The sequence below is a fragment of the Microcebus murinus genome, chromosome 13 (assembly GCF_040939455.1).
Source record: "Microcebus murinus isolate Inina chromosome 13, M.murinus_Inina_mat1.0, whole genome shotgun sequence".
NCBI classification, from domain to species: domain Eukaryota; kingdom Metazoa; phylum Chordata; class Mammalia; order Primates; family Cheirogaleidae; genus Microcebus; species Microcebus murinus.
In genome coordinates, this window is record NC_134116.1 from 67,300,282 (window position 1) to 67,317,401 (window position 17,120).

Here is a 17,120-nt window from a genome sequence, read left to right on the forward strand (position 1 = left end):
ATTATGGTAATATATCCAACTTTGTAATTGAAATTGATGGTGAATATCTCCAAAGTCATCTCTTGATGGAAGAAAATTTATTATTTACAACTACCCAATAAAATGAACCCAAACTAGTAAAGCTATTTCACAACATGGCTCAAAATTGAATAAACAGCTTCTAAATGTCTACAGCACAGAGCTGAGGACGCTTGCCAATAGTACAACACAAGCAAACACAGGAAATTCCTGTCTCCTGGTATTTTTGGATCAGTTTAGACATATCTAGATCATGTCGAGATCATGTATATACTTATGCTCTTCTTGAAGATTCAAGCTTAAGCTATAAATTTGGCAAGAAGAACAGTACAAAGGTTTCTTGGGAAGGATAATTTAATAATTACCATAATATGATTCATTAACAGGTTACTCAAATAATTTGTCAAAATATCAGAAGCTTAAAATGAGAGAGCCAACCCAAATTCAACTGAACTGAACCATTACACTACTTCAGTTATTTAATCATTAACTCATTTATTCATTCATTCATTTATTCATTCAATAAATATTTACTAATGGCCTACTAGAGCACACTAGACCCTTTATATACATTTTATCTAATCCTCTCATCAAAGCTGAAAAGTAGATTTTACTATGTCCATTTTGCAAACGAGGGAAGGACCTCGGAGATATTAAGTTTCCCAAAGCTACATAATTAAGCAAGTGATAGAACCATCATTTGAAATGAAGTTTGGCTTTCAAGATCTTAGGTTTTCCCCTTTACATAATTCCATGTCTTCATGAATATTTTGAGCACACAGAAAACATTTTCTCAAATCCTGTTCCCTAAATCATAGTTTGCAACTATTATAAAAATGAAATTCTGTACTCAAACATTGAAGTTTGCAATATGTTAGTAGACTGTACTCTTGTTCTTGATTATCCACTTCTCTCTTCCTTATAAAAGGATCATGCATCCCTGCCGATTATTATGTGAAATATAGTGTCTACTGGGGGAGAAATAGACTTCTCTCGCCCCATCAGCTTTGGGCTCAATATGTGGCATTCCAGTGGAATGTGAAGACCCAAGCAGAAGTTCTAAGATGCCTTGGAAGTTTCTGCCATTCCTCTTGCTCTTATATCTGGCATGTTTTATACCAGAGCTATTTTTGCAGCCTGGGTCCTGGAATGAGAAGGTATGTGGATCAGAGACATGATGACCTGCAGCTAGCAATGTGTGTTGTGAGTGAGAAATAGACCTCCGTGTGTTGTAAGGGGCTGAAATTGAGCAGGATGTCTGTTGTGGCAGTCAAATTAACTCATATAAAAATGCTACACAATATATCCCTTTCTTAGATATTCACAAAGCAATTGAGCATATTTTAAGTTCTGAGAAGTCTTACAGCTTAAAAAAACTTAGAAAACATAGTGGATTAAACACATGTGCACTTATATCTGGTCCCTCATGAACTACTACTGCTAAAATGGCAGTTAAAAGGATGTTTAAATAAGAAGCCACAGGACAAGGAAGCCAGGCAAGAAGTAAAGTGCAGATAAAAGATGGTGTCAAAATTTTGGAAGCTGTAAAACAGAGGAATGAGTGATATTTCTAAAATTCCTAGACCAAGGAAAGTAGAAATCTAAGCTGGCAATGAGGAAAGGCCAGAAATAAGTTAACTTGAATCTTCAATCTCCCAAAGACTCAAAACTGAAGGCACTAGATACCTCTGAAGCCAGGAGTATAGTTAAATCTGAAAGTAGGAAGTGGGTTTGGAAGCTTAATATAAGTAGCAATTAGAACCAGTGTTTCCCTCCTTTGGCCCATATGGCAGGAAGATTATCTTCCCCTGACTATGGCAGAAGATGAGTATTTGAGTCTCTGGGGAAATGAAACGAGAGGGATCTGATATTGGAGACATCAGGAACAGCTGAGAAGAAGGTGACTCTGAAAACAGGAGGATTAAGTAAAAGTTGACACTGATTAGTGAAGTTTCATTCTACTCTTTCTTTCACATTTAGCTGCCAGGATACTGCCAGCCAGGATTGTACTCCTCAAGTAGGAGATGGGAGGAATCACTTCTTGGGAAGTCGACCAGACTATGATAAAGACTTAGAGATAGAGTTTGGGATACTCCAAGGAAATGGCCACCAGATCACTGGAGTAAAGCCTATCAGTGGACAAGTCCACTGCCCACCAATAACACTACGGTCATGAAACGAGAATATACATCAGGAATCAGGATGACATCCCAATAGTAACAGCAGGATCCAGAGAACAGTGAAGCAATGCCTTCAAAATTCTAAAGGAAAGTAATTTTCAATTTAGGATTTTATAGCCAGGAAAACTGTTAATCAAATATGAGGCTAGACTAAAGACATTATCAGCCTTTTAAGGTCACAAAACATTTTCTTGTAGGCTTTTTCAGGATGCCCTTGGAACATCTGCTCCAGCTAAATAAACAGAGTAAGCAAAGAAAGAGAGAGGTATAAGCTCCAGGAAGCAGAAATGCTAGCATACTAGGGAGACAGAAAATTCTGAGGATGATGAGACTGTCCCACAGCTACAGCTACAGTCTCATATACAGCAGTTCCAGAGAGCAGCAGAACTGCTGGGCACAAGAGGACAGAGGGCTCCAGGAGATACATGTTCAAGAGCTTAACAGTTAGAATATTTAACATGTTTGAACTAATTCAGAGGACAATTTTAGTTATGTTAGAGAGTTTGGTGATAAGTTATTGATGGAAAACTAACCAAATATAACAATAAATCACCTATAACACCAGGTGATACAAGAAATTGTTCAATAAAGGAAAGGCAATACTTGTGACTCAACAATGAATAATAGTTATAAAGCCACAATAAGATAAACCGAATACATTGATTTAAATACAACCTGTGATATAAGTATACTAAGAGTAGTAGAGAGTGGGATATATTGAAAGTGCATATAGTATCTGTCTTCTTCCATTTGTATTGCTATAAAGGAATCCCTGAGGCTGGGTAATTTATAAAGAAAAGGGGTATATCTGGCTTACTGGTCTGTAGGCTGTACAGGAAGCATGGCATGGGCATCTGTATCCAGCAAGGGCCTCAGGATTCTTCTGCTCCTTGTGGAAGGTGAAAGGGAGCTGTTGTGTGCAGAGATCACACGGTGATAGAGGAAGCAGAGAGAGGGGAGGTAGGTGCCAGGCTCTTTTAAGCAACCAGCTCTTGTGGAAATAATAAAGTGAAAACTCACTCATTATCATGAGGAGGGCACCAAGCCATGCATGAGGGATCTGTCCCCTCATGACCCAAATACCTCCCACCTACCCCCACCTCCAATATTGGGAACTTTAGCATGAGGTGTTGGGGGAAAAACATACAAACTATCCCAATATCCTATGTCATAGACAGCAATAGGGGATATCGCAAACTAAAGGATCAAGAAATAGGAAATATATCATATAGGTTGAATATATGTCATATGGGTTAAATATAGTAAATAGCAAGAGAAACAGCAAAAAACAGTTTAAAGTGCCCAGTGTATTAGCTGGAAAAACAGAAAACAAGATAATAGAATAATGTGGAGTTTCAGAATTCAGGGAACAAAAGGAATTTCCTAAAACTTCCAGAGAAGTTAAAAAGTAATAGATATCATGTCTCATACAAAAGGGACTGGGGAAGAATAGGATGAGGTACCACTATTTTTATTTAAGCCTGTAGTACTACCCAATTTTAAAAATTATGTTCTTTTGTTTCTTGATAACTAACAAAACTTCAATTTAAAAGTGAAAAAAAAAAAAACCCTGTTAATTCAATGTGCCCACTTATTTGACCACAGATCACTTTTTTCATTGCTCTTGAGAAACAAAGGTCCTGTAGATTTCAATTTTGAGAAAAACTACGCAGGGTTGGGGGGAACAAAAAATACTTTGAAAAGGATTAAATATATAACTATGTCCTTGAACTAGTTACATATGTGCCTTGAACTAGTTAACATATGTGCCAAGTGTTTAATGGAAAAGCAGGTCTTCATAAAGAATTCAAGTTCACCAACTATGAATAACTCACACCTCACACAGTTCTTCCCGTTTCCACTGCTTTTGGTCAGGTCGGTAACTTTCTGTGGATTTCTCTAGGGTAGTGGGAAAGTCTTTGTAAAACTTGATCCTGCCCTAGTGTATCAACAGCTGGTCTTTGATGATGGTATTCCAGATACTCAAACTATCATCATTCATCAAGGAAACTGCCAAGTCACATTCCTTTTCTTTGGAATTTCTGTTGCCTTTGGAGTATTCCATTGCTTTGGGAAGACCCCAGTTTCTAGAATTTCTGCTGACATGCCACATTTCAGTGAGTGTTATGGGATTACTGGGGTGAGAGGAGAGAAATAAACCTGACATTCTAAGTATATCTGACCATGCCACTCTCTGTTTGATATGTAATACTTTTATAAGAATAGCCAAGTAGACTTTCTGGAAGCTCTGTTGCACTGCTGCCTCAAATTGAACTTACTGTCAACTTGGATCTAAAGTATTTGAAAATCCTTTTCACACATGCTACTGTTCAGCTTGATCTCCTCAATTTTATATTTGGATTCACATTCCTGACCTTATTCCTCCTAAACGAAGTATGGTGTAAGGGAGCCTTTTGAACCCTGTTCTGTCATTCAATACATATTTTACCTCTCATGGCTTCATGTCATCCACTTATTTTATAAGCACCCCTCCATATATTTATCTGAGTCATTGCTTAAAATGGTGAATCAGATGGAGCCAAGGAAATCAATCAGCACATTTAGCAGCCATTGATTAATCAGCTTTGAATGAACCCAATTATAATGTCATCCACCCCCAATTTCTCCAACATGTCCCATGGATATTATGTAGATGACTTGAATTCAGAATCATTATATCTGTCACTTTCTGGACTGCTTGCTGTTCTAGTAATCCTTTCACAAAAAGAAAATGTAAATGATTTTAAATGAAGTTTAAAGTTAACACATTCTGGATTTATAATCACCATATCTTCTTCAGAGGATTGCCTTATAAACCATTCTTTCTAAAACATTGATTTGAGAATTTTCCCCAAGATTGCTGTCAAGAGCAAACTAACCTACTTTCTTTTTTTTTGAAAAATAAAAATCATGTGTGGACATGTACTTTTAGAACTCCTTTTTTTTTCATAGTTCTTCAGATATCATTGATGATGTTTCATGTATCCTTTTAAAAGTAATCTCAGTATTTGGAGATATAATTTGCCCAGATAACACTATTTTTTTGCTCATTTTAGACTTGAATTTCTACTCTTAATTTCCTTCTGAGGACTATTCTCCCATAGCTCTCATATCAAATCAAAATGAGGTTTGAAGAGCATTATCAACTGCAAATGTGCAGGGATGGCAGCATAGTAAACTCCATAGTAAAAAGCTATAGATCAGTAATTGCATTAAATTTAAATTGACTGAAGACTCCTACTAAATGACAAAGATGGATAGCCATGCAGATTAAAACCCAATTTTTCCATGCTTACAATCTGACATTTAAAACACAGGGTTACAGAAAGGTTGATAGTAAAAATATGAAAAAAATATATACTATGCAAACAGTAACTGAAGAAAAGCACGTGTATTAATATCAAAAAAGTAGTCTTTATGGAAGTTATTCCTAGAGAAAAAAAAGATATTTTACAATGATTAACTCACCAGAAAGATATAATAATCCAAAATATGTATAACCTCAAAATATATAAAGCAAAAATTTAAAAAATTAAAGGAATAGATAAATCTAATGGCACAGTGGAAGAATTCAATACAACTATCCTGTAACTAATAAACAGATCTTGATAAAAATTATGATAAGAATGTAGAAGATGTGAAGAAATAAATTGACAAACTTGACTAGATGAACGTATATAAATCAGTGTGCTCACAATTTCCAAGTAAACATTATTTTCAGGCACATGTGCAACATTTACAAAAAATGTGGCAGGCCATGAATTTAATAATACCAAATTTAAGAGAGTTTAATAATATCAAATATGTTCTGTTTTCTCCAACCACAGTGCAATTAAGATAAGAACCAATATCATAAAGCTAATGAGAATATTTCCATATTTTTGGAGTTAGGATATATACTCCTAAATAGCCCATGAGTCAAGGAAGAATGGAAATTAGAAAATATGTTAACTGAATTATAATGAAAAATACTTATCAACTCTTCTGAGATATAATTATTGCTGGGCTTAGGAGGAAATATATAACTTTAAATGCATATATCAGAGAAAAAGAAAGTCTGAAAATCAATCACTTAAGTATATAAATAAAGAAGAGACCAAAAGTTAAATCTAAAGAAAGTAGAAGGAAAGAAAAATAGGAACAGAATAAGGGGGAATCAACATAGTTTGTTATTTTATAAAAATAATAAAAGTGATAAACCTCAGGTGAAATTTTTTTCAAGAAAAATAAGAAAAAGCACAAATAGCTAATACCAAGAATGAAGAAAAGAGTTTTTCCAAACTTTTTTAAACTAAAAATTTATAATATATCATTACAAATATATCTTAAAAGTTCAAAAATTTAAATAAAATGTAAGATTCCTAGAAAACAAAGCTTATCAAATGAATACAAGAATTAAAAGAAAATCTGTATAAATCGGTACTTATTAAAGAAGTTGAATCTATGATTTATAATTTCCCACAAAGAAAATTCTAGTCACATTCAGTTTCCTGTGTGAATTCTTCCAAACATTTAAAGAAGAAATAGTACCAAATTTATATGATGTTTTTCAGAGAGAAAAAAAAAAGAGAAAATGTGTCCCCCCTTGTTTGATGAGGCCAGCATAATTTTGATTCTAAAACTTGGAAAGAACAATAAAAAATGGAAGCTTACAGGTTAACTTTGCTTATTAACATAGATGCAGAAATTCTAACATAGTATTAACAAAATGAATCTACCCATAAATGAAAGGAGCTCATATCCAGAACGCATAAAAAACCTTTTACAAGGCCGGGCGCGGTGGCTCACGCCTGTAATCCTAGCTCTCTGGGAGGCCGAGGCGGGCGGATTGCTCAAGGTCAGGAGTTCAAAACCAGCTTGAGCAAGAGCGAGACCCCGTCTCTACTATAAATAGAAAGAAATTAATTGGCCAACTGATATATATATATATATATAAATTAGCCGGGCATGGTGGCGCATTCCTGTAGTCCCAGCTACTCGGGAGGCTGAGGCAGAAGGATCGCTCGAGCCCAGGAGTTTGAGGTTGCCGTGAGCTAGGCTGACACCACGGCACTCACTCTAGCCTGGGCAACAAAGCGAGACTCTGTCTCAAAAAAAAAAAAAAAAAAAAAAAAAAACCTTTTACAGATCTATAAGAGACAGACAAGCCAACAGAAAAATGGGCACGAAAATTGAACAGACATTTCATGCAGTTAAGAAATGTGTGAAGAGATTTGTAATCTCATCAGTCATCAGGGAACTGAGAATTAAGGGTATAATGTGACATCACTACATATCCAACAGAAGAGCTATATGGTAATTAAAAGACTGACTATAAAACAAGAGCCCTTTGCTCTGCTGATGAGAATGTAAATTAGTGTAAATGCTTTGGAAACCTTTATAGACTTAGCCACTGAATTTAAATATATGTATATCCCATGGCCCAGCATTTCTACTCCTATGTGTGTATGTGCCCAATAGAAACACATGAGATATGTACCCAAAGATATGTACAGGAATGTTTATATGTATAAGACAAGAATGGAAAACAAGCCAAATATCTATCAAAAGCAGAATGGATACATAGTGGTTTATTTAAATAATGGATTGCTATAGAGTAGAATAGAGCAGATGAATGCTATGTGCAACAACATGGAAGAATCTCATAAACATGTTGATGAGTGAATAAAGCCAGAAACAGTACACACACACAGTATAAAGTTCAAAATCAGGCAAATCTCTAATGTCATAAGTCTATATAAGAACGGAAGGGGGGGCTGGTGTTTGGGAAAGGGGACAGGGAGGGAGTTTTTGGAGTGCTGGTAATGTTCAATTTCTTGACCTGTGTGGTTGCTTTTTATAATTCATGAGTAGGATAATTATGATTTGTACATTTCTGTGTATATATGCTTATATATGCCTTTTATATGAAAAGGCTTAACTATATTACACAAAACTCAGCTGATTTGTAAAAATTAAAAAGATTGACATAACCTTTTATTGGTGAGGATGTAGGACAATAATTCTCATTCACTGCTGGTGGGAATGTTAATTGATACAACTGTGTTGTTAAACAGATTGGCATTAACTGATAATGACTGAAGAATCATGCTATGCTCTAGCAAATCCACTCTAAGTACACACCTGATGAATATCATATGAATATGCACTAGAATATCTGTGGCATTATTTCCAAAGTGAAAATCATATATATTATATATATTAATATATGATATGTAAATCATGATATATCTATAAAATAAATGTAAATAAGTTAACTGTAGTTACAAACATCAACATGGATTAATTCTACAAAAATGATGCTAAGCTAAAAAACAAGACACAAAATCACACATGCAGTGTGATTTCACTTATATGAAGTTCAAAAACATGCAAAACTAAGCATGAATATCATTTATATACTGTAAAACTATAAAGAAAGGTAAGGATGCTATTATTAATATCACAATGTTTAGAAGAGTGATTACACATAGGGAGTGAAGCAGGTGTGAATGTGATTTGCAAAGCTGCAGTTTTATGGGGGTAGTGCCAATATTTTTTCTTATGACCTCAGTGTTTTTTCATGGACTTTTACTTTATGCATATTTATTAAGCAAAAATATATGCTGTATGTATCTTTCCATCTAGATATAATATTTCAAAGTAAGAAAATGCTAAAGATATTTTCTAAACAATGTATGTATTATTACATGAATTATTTTTCCACAGTAATTATTTTTATTGTGAAATTATGTTCTTATTCCTGAGAACAATTGTCATATCTTGGTCATAGAGCATTTGGCATATTCAGACATTACTCTTGTGAAATGATTGATTAAGATCTATCTCATCACCTAATTCTGATGTTGGAAAAAAAGGAAGATCAAAGGTTGTAAACCCAAGTAACTCTGAGAGTCCAGAAAACAACACAAATGAGTAAAGAGGGTCTGTTGTAGGACAAGACTGCTAAGCTTTCATAACATTTTTAATAACTACTTAAAATATTGTAGAGTCAACAAAACACCCAAATAAAACATGCCAGGGAGCCAAATAGAAGAGAAGGCAAATATTTTTGATTCTTTTTAAAGAATGTAGCATCTGCCAGGCTATTTTGTATAATACATTCCAATTCTGTATTCTCTATTTGCAACACATCACCATATATCAACATATGTTGATATTTCTGAAAATATATATTTGTTCACTAAAAAATTTACCAGAAAGTTTATCCAATCTATCTGCATCTTTCCTCATCTGCAAAACAATGAAGAAAAGGGATAGACTAATAAAACATGCCCAAACCAGCCTTTGTGAAGACTTAAGTCAATAAATGACTGTCAGGTTTGTCGTTGCTCAGAACCTCCCCTAATGTTCTGCTACTCAGGTTAAGTACAAGCAGGGCAATGAGGAGGTTTCTCCAAACGTTCCTCAGTTATGTCTATCCAATCTAGTTTAGGATTTACAAGACAAAAGGAGAGTTTTCTGGAAGTTGCTCTAACTGCTCACATTCTTTGCTCATTTTTACCACAGTAGCTAGTATTTTCTAGATTCTATTTTGCTGGATTGATATGGACAAAAGATCATAAGGCCGCCTCAAAACGGATCCAAAGTATGGACTGCCTGTCACACCATTAGCAACGTGGTCAACTATGAAGCCACCTGTAGTAGAGCCATTTGCAATTGACATTTTCATTTTTATCTCATGTAACTGCTGAAGTGGAGTTGCTAGGTACTAGTGTGATCTAAAGGCAGTTTCTTGTTTGACAAAAGTTATTTGGACAGAGGTATGTAGCCTTGGGCATGAGGGGTGCTATAATGCTATAATCCAATGATGCTATTTTATTCTGGAGGGAAGATTTATTAATTTACTGGAGTGCTATTCCAGAATAGCTCTGATACTATTACAAAAACTGTCTGTCTCTCTGACTGCCTATTTATTCTTTTCTATCTTTTATGTCTTTCTTTTTTTTTTTATTATTTTAAAACTTCTAACATAACAAAACAGTGCTGCAGAAGCGACCCTACAGTTGACCCCGACAATTTTTTAGTGTTTGATATAGTTTCAAATTTTTCTTTTTAAAAGTTATTTCTTGGCTTTCTTTCCAATGTCAAGAGAGGCCACATTTTCTCCTTGATGGTTGACAAGGACCATATTCTAAAGAGGGAGAAAAGGAGAATAAAGCATGAACAGGAAAACAAATCTTCAAGCTTCTCTACTTTTTTTTTTTTTTTTTTTTTTTTGCCAATATGACTGTATCTTTGAGCAGGCTGCTGGCCAGGTTCGGGAGCAACTAGGTCATTGCTTCTACCTCTGTCTGCCCTTGTCTCAAACCGTCATACTAATCCAAAATTGCTTCCTTTCATAGTGCAGCCTTGGTTTGAACGCCACTGTCCTTGGAACGCTGCTATCCATTCCGGAAGCATTTAATTAATGTCAGTGTAGCAGATACGTTTGGTGCCCCAGGGATCCCGTTTACAGGCTATTGTGGGTGCTGCTGCTAATCTGCAATTCAGCTGTCTCGGGAGGATTGGCCTGTGCATTTGGGGTTTTCTTGTTAGGAGTTGCCTGTGTAGTGTGCACGTCCCACTATCATCCCTGGGTGGCCTAGCGCCACTGACTGCTGGGAGGGGGGATAATATAAAAGATCCCCTCTTAATTCTAGTGGGACAAACTCTGAGGTATAATTTAAGCTTCACGTCTCCCCCATTAGACCAAGATAAGCATAGACTTCATCTGAAACCACTGCCTTGCTTAAATACTTTCCCTGCCCTCTTTCCCTCTTCTCTTTCCCTGCCTCTCTTTCCCTCTTCCCTGCCCTCTTTCCCTCCTCCTAGTGCCCTTCTCTTGCAGGTTTCTCCTGAGGGTGCTGTAAAGGGCTGCAAAGGGGGTGGAGATCTGCTTTAGTTGCAAGCTAACAAGTCAGTCTGCCACAGTTTTATCAATGCTGGAAGAAGATAAGACATTCCTGTGTCAGAGACAGAGAACAATTTCCTACCCATGCAATAGCTGTAGCCAGAGTTTCATCATTTTGGCATCGATTGCACAAAGCCCTTCTTCTCAGAGGCCAGATGACAACGGCACATGCAGTTGCATTACAGGAAACACTCTTGGCTTAGGGATACTGAATCTTTCATAACAGGAAGGAAGCAAACCGGCCCTTTGTTGTTGAGGGGTTCATTCTCTCTGTCTTCCAAAGCTGTTCACTCTACAATCACCCTTGACAAGATAGTCCAGAACAAAGGCAGCCAAAGCCTCTGCTCACAGGATGTGGAAAAACATGATAAATCCATGGAGAATTATCACTCAATAATACTCTCTCATTTCTATGTCCTCTTGGCATCTGGAAAAATCTCCCATGATTATACCAAAGTTCTAACAATTCGCCTGGTTTCTGCCCTTAGTGGGTGTGAATTGTTCTCTTCTCACACTCAGTGTAGGTGTGTGTCTTTGTACCTGTTGTCTGTGGGGTGTTGGAAACCTCTGCCACCCATATTTGTTCTAGTTACAATGGGTGGACCTGAGGCTGACCACTGGATGGCTAAGGCAATCCCTCTACACAGAGGAGGATTAGCCACAACCAAGGTGCCATGTGGCAGCTGTCTTTGAACCTGCTTCCCCAGATTTGGCCTGTAACCACCTTCCTACTCACCTTCATTAATAGGCAATAAAATTGAGGACCACTTATTGCCTGGTTGACCATACAACTTGGTCAAGACATTTCACTACAGATTCCCCTAGACTTCCTTCAAATCCTCTTAATTGGCACAAGAAATCCTCATTCTTCTTCAAGAAATCCCATCCTTAGCAGCACCCCATCCGTATTGCTAAAACTGTCAGAACTGTGAAGGGTCTGAGATTATTTTCTACTTGCAAGTTATCAGGTTAACCTGCCACAGGTTCACAGATGCTGGAATAAAGAGTCTCCTGTATGAGGGACAAAGAACAGTTTGTTACACGTGGCAATGGCAGTAGGCAGAGTATCATCATTTTACATCGGTTCCCCAAATCCTATTTCCCACAGGGTGATGCAAAGAGAGCGGGGTGACACTTGGATACATGATAGGTTACATTATGGGAGAGAAAACTTGAATTTAGGGAACCTCAATCTTTTATACTGGGCAGTGAGCAAACCTGTCTGACCTTTGTCCTGGAAGGAAATGTTATCTTTATCACACTGGACAATAAACAAACCTACATTTTGTTGCAGATGGAGTCAGTATCTGTAACTTCCATGGCTCTGCTATATAAATAACCTTGAAAAGATAGTTCAGAACAAATGCAGCCAGCACCTCTGCTTGTAAAATATATAGAAATATGAGAGACCCATGAAGATGTATCTCCCAATAAGTATTCCTTTAGTAAATCAATTTCATGTGAATCTTTGTCTCTAGCCCTGCTTTTTTGGAACTCAAGACAGTGAAAATAAAAATGAAGAGTTAGAGGGCAAGCTTGAAAACCACAATGATAATGATTATTACTGAATGATATTATATAATTTTGTAGATTATTATTTGAAGTTGAATAATAGTGAGAGGGCATTTTTGGTAGCCACACGTGTTTGGCCTTCTTTCCCGGTGCTGTAGTTGATAAATTCTAACAATTGAGAGAAGAATGGGTGTTTGCCAAGAGAACAATGTCAACAGAAACATTTCCAAATGGGAATAGGCAGATTAAATGTTTAATTCAGCCAGCTTTGCAAACTACATCATTAGCACAAATTACCTTAAAGGCCTCCCTAGATATTTCTTTCTAGTCCAATTCATTGGACTATTTTCTTTTCTTTTGTTCTTTTTTCTTTACTTTCTTTCTCGTTCTCTCTTTCTTTCTTTCTTTGGCTCACAGACTTTATTTCTTGGTTGAGACATTGTTACTCTCCTGTCCACATAACTTGGAAAATGAAGAAGTTGAGGTTCCATGATGTATGAAAGGAAGTGGAGTACATATGAATCTTCATAGATATATATGAAGGCCACAAAGATATGTATGTGTCTGCATGTTTAATACAAGTATATATTATACATGCACATTTAAAAGTAAGTTCTGTGGCCCATCTGGATTTTCATGCATATCTTGCACTGTTGCATGTAAGCAATGACTGTCTGTCTCAGAAGTTTAAATGAATACCATCTGTCACAAGGTTCTATTAATTAGCATTTTGGCTATCGCAATAAATAAAACGTGCATCTTAGTATAGATCATAATTCTTAATTAGCTCTTTTTCATAGAAAAGATCAAAGATTAAATATATGAAAGACCCCAACATCCAGGAATTGATAGAATAGGGATGTAAACCTAGTTCTGAACACTCTCATTTTTCTTTTCAACCAACCACATTGACTTAAGTCAGGAATAATTACTCCACCTGAAGAGACTGAACCTGATTTATATCTCTATACAAGAGATTTGCAATCCTGACCCAGGATGCTTAAAAAAAAAAATGCCTCGGCCTCGTCGCAGACCAACTGAATTCCTCTTCTGGAGAAGGGAAACAGATTGCTGTCACTAAAAGTTCTGCCAATGATTCTAAGGTGGATTCAAGTTTGAGAGCCTTCAATCTCACTCAACGCATTGGTTTTCTGGAACCCTGTGGTTGTTCCATACCACTTCAAAAACAAAATAGATGATCAAGTTATCAGACAAGCCATCTCCAAAACCTTCCTCGTTTTCTCAGTTTCACCAAGGGAGACCTTCATTCTTTCAGGCTTCACTGAGCCTCCGGATTGTAGGGTCCTCTTGTTTTCTCCAAGGCTTTCAAGAAGACTTTAATTACTCGCATAATTGTTACTGAGGGGAAGTTACTTCTTAGCAGCTGCAGTTTGTTCTGCGGTGATTTCTGCCTCTGCTACCTTGCAAAGGAGAACTGATGATCTCTGCCTTTTCCCGGATGAGAACAGAAAAGGTGATCTGGCATTGAGTATGCATGTGTTACGTTTCCATGACTGACATTAATTTACTCTGCAAAGTACTTTTTCTCTTCTTGACCTTGTAATGGCTCTCCAGCAAAATTCCTTTAAAACAATCCATTGACATTAACATAATCCTAAGTAGGCTCAAAGAATACTTTATATGCATGAATATAAAGCAATTTTGATATAAGGTGATTTTCCCAAGAATGATATTTTGACCAACTTGAATATATACATTTTTATAATATTTAATGTGTTAATTAGTTATGCACATGTTAATTATACATAAGCTAATGTTTAATTAATATATACAATCATGTGTCACTTAACGATGGAGACACATTGTTAGAAATGTGTCATTGGGCAATTTCATCGTTGTGTGAACATCATAGAGTGTACCCGCACAAACCTAGATGGGGTAGCCTACCACACACCAAGGCTATATGGTGTAGCCTATTGCTCGGGGGCTGCACATCTGTACATCGAGTTACTGTAGGGAATACTGTAGCAATTATAATGCATTGGTAAATATTTGAGAATCTAAACACATCTAGACATAGAAAAGGTATAGTAAAAATGCAGTATTACAACATATATATGTAATGAAACTTAACTTATACCCCCTAAATCTATTAAAATAAAAACAATTAAATTAAAGAAATAAACAAAAAGAAGAGAAAAATGACTTAAAGTATGGTTAAAAAAATAAAGCCTTCTAGGTCTGAATAATATTGCAATGTCTAGATCAGGTTTTGACTGTGTATGTCATCAGGATAAACTATTAAACATCCTATGTCTAAATTAGGCAAAACTAGATAATTAACATTAACGTGGCTTTTTTATACCTGAATTCACTTCAGGTACACCTACAGTCTAGTTTGAATGAATGATTTAAAAAATATGGTATTATAATACTATAGGATCACCGTAACATATGTGGTTCATCATTGATCAAAATGTTGTTATGCATTGCACGTCTGTACTATAAGCTTAAAGAAAATGACATAATACATATCATAGTGTTGTTTAATTTAGAAATACTGATTTTTCATTCTCATATTTCCCGAAAAAATTTGTTCAAACCCTGTACACATACTTTTTGTATCAATCTCTGTCATTACTGGTTATCATTTTAGTGTCATCAAACACATTTTTCTAGAGTATAGCATCTTCACTGTTATGTAATTTTTGGTGATACGAATCCACATGTGATGCTATTACTGAAAATCATATCCTGAGCTATACATGTATCAATTTATATATTTATTCATTTATTCAACTAGTATTGCTGAGCTTGTACCGAGGGCCGGGAACAGAGCTTAGTTCCTGTCTTACCCTGGAGGCATGGAATGTAAGTTCGGATGGAGGCACATTCTACTGGGGAAGACATGCAAAAAATACATATCAGGTATGTTCTATAAAGTGCTATGAAACCAAATGAAGAGGCAGAGGATGGAGACTGGCGGTGGGAAATGGGGTGCTTCCTCAGGGTGTAAGGCAAGGCCTTTTTGAGGGCTGCAGTAACTATGTCTTTTCTGTATTCTGATGCTTTGACCTCTGGGGCCTCCAAGCCTGGAGGGACTGCCTCTCGTAAGGCCAGCTGAGTCCTAGAGATAGTAAACAACTCTCCCAGGGGTGTGCTTTTCAAATACAAACCAACTAATCCAGAGCCCAGACCCCAAGACTCTCACACTGTAGGTCACTATCCACCTGCCCTAGTCACCCCAGGGCCAGGCACCAGATAACTAGGGACAGCTCCACTAAAATTATTCAGACTAGCCAATGGTAAGCCTGCTCACCTCCCCGTGGAGGCTCTTGCCCACCAGTCCCCCGACTCTGCCTCCTGACGGGCCCTGGTGTTTCCGTCGTGGCCCACCGTGGCACGTCATGCCCCTGCTTTCGGCAACTGTGAGTAACAAGCTGTCTTTTCAATGAAAGTTGTCTCTTCATCTGTTGGCCTAACAATACCCCCAAATTTATATTGCTACACTATACTTTAAAATAGAGGAGGTGACACCTGAGGAAAGACTTAAAGAAAGGAGTGAGGCACGAGGATACCTGGAAAAAACATTGCATCAGGGAGCCGCACGTGCTCGTAGGCATGTTTGAGGGGCAGCAGGTTGGCCTTGTGAGCAGAGCTGAGGGAGCAAAGGGGAGACACCAGGGCAGACCAGAAAGAAGGTGGCAGTGGTGGCCAACCTAAGGGAGGGCAGGCACTGGAGGTTCACTTGAGACTGCCAGTAATTGGACCGTTAATGGGGAGAGGCAAAGAAAAAAATCTAGATGGGGAATTATTTTTCCAAATAATGAGTTACTATTGTCAAAGTCAGGGACTGGGACCACACGTAAGAGCAGACAGTTCAAATCTCCCACAAGGCAGCTCTTGACTTTCGTGAATGACAGAAGAGAAATTATGTTTCCTGGTTGCGCTCCCCGACCATATGGATCATTGTGTTGGATTCTGAAAGAGGCACTATGTACCTTCAAACCAGAGCACTTTGAAAATCACCTGCTGGATCATCTCCTCTCCCTAGATCCTATTTTGCATTTTGACTAAATGAAGCTTCTTTTCCTCCTAGTTTTCCTAAAGGAGGGAAGAATTTAGGTCAAAAGCACTACTAATGGAGTGGGCTATAACAGAGTCATCTTTGGCCAGAACTTATACTTGTGTGCTTAAATGCAATATTTATTATGAGCATGGTGGGCACAATATTTGGTATGCATGTCATGGGTACAAATGAATGAGAAACTCTTTTTTTTACATATCTTATCACTCTGCTAGGCCTGAGGGAGGCTCAGGAGTATAAAATGGTATTCGTCTTAAAGAGAAGTCTTCAAGATAAACAGATAAAGCAATTATAATTATATATAATAAAGAACCAAATTTTGTGCTATGGATTACAACTTGTCTATAAATTCAGGGGAAAGAGAGATAAGAAGTGTTGGCGTGTAATGAATGAAAATCTTTAATTTTAATTTTGACCTTAAAGAAAGCATGAGATTTAGATAGAAGGATGGTAGGGAGACGGCAGGAAG